Below are 6,992 nucleotides of genomic sequence, written 5' to 3'. Positions count from 1 at the left end.
TTGGGCTCATCATTGCCCCGTTTGGTTTTTATTTTTGAGTGGCGAGCGATAAAAAAAACGAGTGAGCGGTGGGCGCGGCGAAGAAACATATAGGGAATACACAATGGCGTGCTCCAGATTGGGAGAGCCATACAACAAGAAAATAAATAAAAACGGTCTTCACTCCCCCTACAGGAGGAGTATGCATACGGACCCATTTGAAAGAAAGGATTAAAAATAAATAGAGAGGGGGTGATTTTTTGTGTTTTTGCTGTGTTTTATCGCTCCCCTCTTTCGAGGATATGCTTTTAGGTTCCAAGTAGCTCACGTGTTTGTTTTTACAAAATGTACAATGGTCAAGGTCTGACGTAACAGTCATACATTTTATTCATTTTTATAATTATAGTAATTTTCTATTTGTGGTTGTTTGTCTGAAAATGTCATTGTTGCGTCAAAAGTACAAGTCATCCTGTTCTTACAGCTACTTTAATATTTTACCGCAAAATATGACTTTTGTAACAGAACCGGTTGAACCATATGACTTTTGTAATAGAACCGGCTGACAAAAAATTTGAATCCCACCACTGATTGCGGACCCTCTAAAAGAGGTGTACGGACCCCAGTTCAGTTGGTCCGCGGACCGCAGTTTGGGAACCGCTGATGTACAAAACCCTAAGGCGGTAATGGAACACTAGTAAGTATTACGTCGTAACCTAGGCGTCATGCTCAGACGACAATCAGTATTACAAATTATGTTCTCACCCCATGTAAGTTTGCTGAAGACGCGTGTTAGAAAATGATTTAAAAAAAAGTACGGTATGCATGTTTACTTCAACTCAATAAGTAAACTAAAAGTAATGTTACGTCAAGACAGTAGATTTCCATCATCAAAAGAGTGCTAGAAAATTTAAAGGTAAAATATGTCTATGTGCTATATGTTGTTGTTGTTGTTGTTGTTTCGTGTGAGCCAAGATTTTTCAGAATTTCGGGTTAGATTTTGGCGCACATTTTAGCCAGTAAGTTTATTGTTTGGTGTGCTATGGGCACCATACCGTCCATATTAAGAATATCGTGGAATGAAATGCTTCTTTCGCCCTACATTACATCACACTACGTTGCGCTATACGTTCGGCATAAAAGAATAGTATTTCATGTGCAGGAGCGTATCGAGGGGCACGTGTGGTCATTCCTCTCACAATATTTAGTTTTTAACAACATGTTACATGATTACATCTGTACGTTCACGTTATACCAATGTTGTTGTTTACTAGCCTACGTAACGGTTTTGGAATTGGACTTGTTTTTTTAATTGCTATGTTTGCCGTTCGTTTGCTAAATGAGGTTGAGAAGTAAGCTGTGCTGTACCTTGCGAAGTAACTAATTGTTGGAATTTGTGTTTAGCGAAACTTACAAGCGTATGTGAAAAACTTAATGTAATTTAATAGAGCTTCGTTTTAAAAATAATTAGTAGGTTTAATTTACTATGTGAACACGTTCATGTTCGTTGCTTAGCATTTAACTTCCTTGTTTATAAACCGTGCTTCGTCCTATCGTGCCACATGAAAGTACTTCAATCGTTGTCATGTTACGTGCTTCTCTGCTACTTGTGTGTACTGAATTTGGCGTCATTACACCAGTTCTACGAAATGTCTGTTCTAATCAATTATATATTTATTGTATATCCACGCTTAATTTACAGCGTAGGTCTATATACGAAAACAGACGTTTTGGCCGCATGATATATAGCCTACAAAGTTGCAGAGTGATGGGCGCCTCGGGGTGGCGCATAGGAGGTATTGCTAGGCCCTATCTAAATGCTAAGCTAAGCATCATCAACATCGACCGGAAAATAATGCAATTTGCATTTTCAAAAAAGTTAGCACACAGTCACTAAAGCGCGAAATTCCACCTTTTTACATTGTGCATTCTTTGGAATTTTACTAATATTTTGTTCCATTAAGATATCATCGGTTTGCTTAGCTTAGTAGTGAAAACTTTTGTAGAGGAATGCTAAACATACAAACCCACTTTACTATTCCTATAGCAAAAATCTGTTGATCTATCGCCATCCCTGTCATAGATCAACAGATTCGGTGAGTCTGCGATGGCTTTCGGTGTACTAATTATACGTAAGCCGTAGTCGTAGTCGTTGGTCATCAAGCAGCTTCGAAGGGCTAGATCTCATCTATTAACAAACATTTGTGTGAATGTTTCATTGAATAAATGATATGGTACTGTGGATCCCCTTTAATGAGGTTGCTTGTACTAACAGATTGAGCAAGCATTGGCGTATGGTTGTTTCTCGACTCTGAGCCTGCATAGCTCAGTTGGTAGAGCGACGGTCCCGGCTTGACCGTAGGTCGTAAGTTCGAACCTCACTGCAGGCTAGTTGTTCTTCTAGTCTGCTCTGCTTGCATCATAGATCAACAGATTCGGTGAGTCTGCCGTGGTTTTCGGTGTATTGGTTTTGAACTTATGTTTTGTTCTTTTTAACTCCATTCACCGACATTTTAAACTTTATCAGGGACAATTCAAGACTTCCATGAGGAGGAAGTGAAACTCGCATTAGGGCATTGTGTGGTAAAGGTCTTCTTGCTAAATCTAACAGCTTAAGTACAATTGTCCAACTTATAACTGAAGTGATTTATTGCTTGTCTTTGGTCACACATAACAAAAAAGGATAAGCAACAACATTGATAATAATGATTAAAATCTGTTTTCTATTTGAAGATCACTTGGATGATATTTATTCAGAACGCAAAGTGCAGCCTTACAGTATTCAATGGGGTTGGGTACCAGGTCATGGCAGCAAATTATATCATTTGCCGACAATCATTCTAAAGACCTAACGTTTGTGTGATGAAAGTTCAAATAGGAACGCAGATTGCCAGTTCAAGGTAGTAAGCAATCAACGTTTTGAACTCTATTATACGAGTTTTTCAAGGTTTGTTCGTCAAATTTCAACAAACAGTAAATTAACTAAGGAAGCGGATTTAATAGTCAATCAATATCCTTTCAGCAATTTCCTAGTCCTCAATTCAACCGAAAACACACCGCTAATTTACAGCAAGTTTATTTGGAAATCATGAACGTTTTGTTGGACCGTGTCGTATCTAGAAAAGCACAACTAACATCCTTTAACTGAAACAATGAAAAATATTTCCAGCAAGTTCCTTTGTGCTTATTCGTTTAAAAAAAAAACGTTTACGAAAAACAGTTCTACGATTTATTATTAGTTGATATTTGAGTGTCATACAAGTTCAATGGATGGGAACGCACACAAGTTTCGCGGTAATAGGTTATCAACGCTTTGAACCCCATAAACTGCAGGTTTTTTTAGTTTTGTCCGTTAAATTCTAAGAATTATAAATTAACTTCGGAAGTGGATGTTGTTTAAAAAACAATATCCTTCCAACAATTTCCCTGTACTCGATTCAACCGAAAACACACCGTTAATATACCACAAGTTTATGCGGAAATCATGAACGTTTTGTTAGAGCGTGAACGTTTTGTTGGACCGTGACATCTAACATTCTTTAACATTTCTAAAACAATCAAAAATATTTCCAGCAAGTTATTTTATGTTTATTCCGTTAAAAGAAGAAACGTTTACGAAAAACAGCTACGATTTATTATTAGTTGATATTTCCAACAAATTTCAGAAATAAAGAACTCATCCAATTAAGAACTAATAAAAATATCAAAGCTCTTACAGAAGTGGCTATGTTAAACGTTTCAAATAACTCTTTATTCAATTATAACACAGAGATAAGGCACTGATCATCTAATTAAGGAATTTACCCAATATTTAACGACTATGTAGTCCTTTGTAAAGAGCAATTTAAATCATTATAGTTTTTGGCGAATAACAACTAAATTGTATTTCAACGAACTTTCCAAGTTACCGAATCGGCGGTTTCAAGGACAATCCAGAAGAAAATGGATTTGCTTAAACATATTACAGACTAAACCTTCCTGAATATGTTAGACAAACTACACAATTTCAGACTTGAAAATACACTTATATGTAGCAGATGTTTTAATATCTAAAAACAAAAAAAATGATATATGTTTATATTTTTACAAGAACCTGAACAACATAGGTTACATATAAAATACCCCCACACTAATTCATTAAACTAACTAAGGAAATGATTAAATGGTTTTCTTGGATTTTAATCTTCACTAGATGTAAAAACAGGGTGTACAAAACACTATATAAAGCCAAACCAACAAAGTGCAAATCACACTTGAAGTAAACTACTAATTCAAGGTAAGTGATTGCAGTGCTCTATACATTGTGGGCGAAATAGTAGGCTACTTGTAATTGCATAAAATATTAATTTTTATTTTACAGATGAACAAACTCTCGATCTTCGTTTTGTTGGCACTTGCCGCTACCCTAAGTGAAGGGTACGGTTATGGTTATAGCTACAGCTCGCCTGGTTATAGTTATAGCTCAGGAAGTGGAAACTCTACAGGTTACAGCGCTGGATACGGAGCAAAGTACGGAGCTGGTTACAGCGCTGGTTACGGAGCAAAGTACGGAGCAGGTTACAGCGCTGGGTACGGCGGTGGATACGGAGCAAAGTACGGAGCAGGTTACAGCGCTGGTTACGGCAGTGGATACGGAGCAAAGTACGGAGCAGGTTACAGCGCTGGTTACGGCGCTGGATACGGAGCAAAGTACGGAGCAGGTTACAGCGCTGGTTACGGCGGTGGATACGGAGCAAAGTACGGAGCAGGTTACAGCGCTGGTTACGGAGCAGGCTACAGCGCTGGTTACGGAGGAAAGTCCTACGGAGCAGGTTACAGTGCTGGGTACAGCGGATATTCTTATTAGGTGAGGAATAAACGAAATCTCGCAATCAATCAGTAATTTCAATACTATTTTCTTACTGTTACTTAGTTTCACTTCGAAGTATGCCCCTCGATATTAAAAAAAAAAAATCTTCCTTCACAAATAGTAGCAACAACAAATTTTAAGCAACACGGCAAACATTGTCTATCATTAAAAAGCATTAACATAAAAGCTAAACCGTAAAATTAATCTTGTATTACTTTCATCTCTTCGTGAGGCGATTAAATCCAAGTTGTATGTGTTGGTATTTTTAGGAACGAAAAAGGAAATAAGAGCTAACCTATTGTTTAGAGTTTTTTGTAACGAGATTTATTGCAGATTTTTTGTTTAATTGCAGTTACTGACGATGACATCCCGAAACATTACATGGATTTTTTAACTTCAACTGCATCACAAAAGCAATAAATAATATAGTGCATTGCCGGTCTTTTGCTTTCAGAATCGATCAGAAATATATATTTGGAGTTTAGGTTATTTATGTGTTTCGTAAAAGAGTTATCACCGCTATGCGTAGAAGCTTTATTGTGAAATAATATATTAATTTAATACAAGATTTACTTTACAAGAACACAAAAAAGTGGAAAACAAGTACAAAACGCACGATATACCAATGGCTAACAGTTGTTTATGGTGATTAACGGACACAAACAGAGATTTAAAGCCCTGTGCTAGACAAGGTTGCATTTACCGAGGTAAATATGATAAAAATAAATATTCGGTTAGTTCAGTGGTTCTCAACCTTTTATGCTTCGTGGCCCCCTTTGAAAGACTCTCGACCCTCGTGGCCCCCCTGCTTATAAAAATTACCTAAGCATTGTGTTTAAAGTTTATTTATTTTACTTCTTCAAGTTAATAACCAATACACCATTAATCAACGAATAAATGCACTTACTTTCTAAAAATTTAACAAATAAGTAATTTTAATTTAAACTAACTTAATTAGTCATTACAAATTTTGTTCTTCGACGCCACCAAGGTATTTTTTATATTCCGCTTTGTTTTGTACTGAGCCAAGCGATGTCACTATACATTCGTCGAGATGATTACTCGATTTTCGTTTTATTAATGCGTTACTATTAGCCTGCTTGATAAGCTGCATAAACCGCTGAATGTTGGCCTAAAAATGACCTTTTGAATAACCCGGTAGCGTACTGTATGCGTTTTACGGCAAAATGTTTCTTTTGCAACTGAACGCCCTTAAAGGGAATTGCGAACATTTGCACCTGGCAATACACACTAGTTGCTCGCCTAACAGCATTTGTCGGACACTTAATGATTAGGCGAAGGGTATCGGCAAGTAATAATTGGCCGCTCGAAAAAAAAAACGCTGACGCCGCACGATACATGACCGTCTACAAAGCAGCACAGTAATTGTTTCGCCACAGCGACAGGTCTCTAACCATGCTTGCCTCTCGTGAACGACCAATTAGGCGTAACTTTCCGCGATAAAACGAATAAAAAGGATTCAATATATTCTACTTTAAACATCCCTACTGACTAGTCAAAGCAGGTTACAGAAAAATTCGTTAAAAAACGTTAAAAGAAAGGTTTACAGTCATAATAAAACCACAAAATTAAGTTAACTGGCAAATATTTAAAATTGTGACACTTTGATTTTCGCAATATTTAGCTGGAGGGTTATGCCGGTGGCCCCCCAATGACCGATCCGTGGCCCCCAGGGGGGCCAAGGGCCACGGTTGAGAAACCCTAAGCCCGTTTATATGCACGTTTAAGCCGGATTCGAATCTGATTCGTTAATTCATTCTCTCTCGTTTTGGCGCTGGAATGAATTAAGTTCTCTCGTTTCCTAATCTGACAAAAGGAGTGGTTTTCAATCCGTTCTCCGCTTAATCTGTTCGTTTCGCTGACGGCCGGGATTGTTTGATGTAGAATGACCTGCTTTGATGCAGTAAACATCACGCCACTTTTGGGGCATTATGACTTAACACGAACGGCTAGTCGTAAACAAAACAAGTTTAGCGCATAAGGAAAGAACATTACATACACTCGTTAGAATCAGAAACTAATTTGTGACAGAGGCGCTGTTCTAGAATCCACAACATAGAACATTATTTAGGTTAGGATGCGGGTTTGGGTAGGTTTAAATAGTAATAGTTGGCCCACCCTCACCCAAATATTGTACTTTGCTTTA

The 6,992-nt window shown here is 37.5% G+C and overlaps 1 long non-coding RNA gene across 1 annotated transcript; it reads left to right on the top strand.

The window, feature by feature from the left end:
* Positions 1-4,728: 4,728 nt before the first annotated feature.
* Positions 4,729-5,263, top strand: LOC146145323 (uncharacterized). The gene is made up of 2 exons (XR_014498680.1): positions 4,729-4,822; positions 5,178-5,263. It is a non-coding gene; the product is annotated as an uncharacterized LOC146145323 (long non-coding RNA).
* The last annotated feature ends 1,729 nt before the right edge of the window (positions 5,264-6,992 follow it).

Source organism: Ascidiella aspersa, chromosome 5 (genome assembly GCF_963924565.1).
Source record: "Ascidiella aspersa chromosome 5, kaAscAspe10.2, whole genome shotgun sequence".
Taxonomy (NCBI): Eukaryota; Metazoa; Chordata; class Ascidiacea; order Phlebobranchia; family Ascidiidae; genus Ascidiella; species Ascidiella aspersa.
This window is presented reverse-complemented; position numbering and strand designations above follow the sequence as displayed.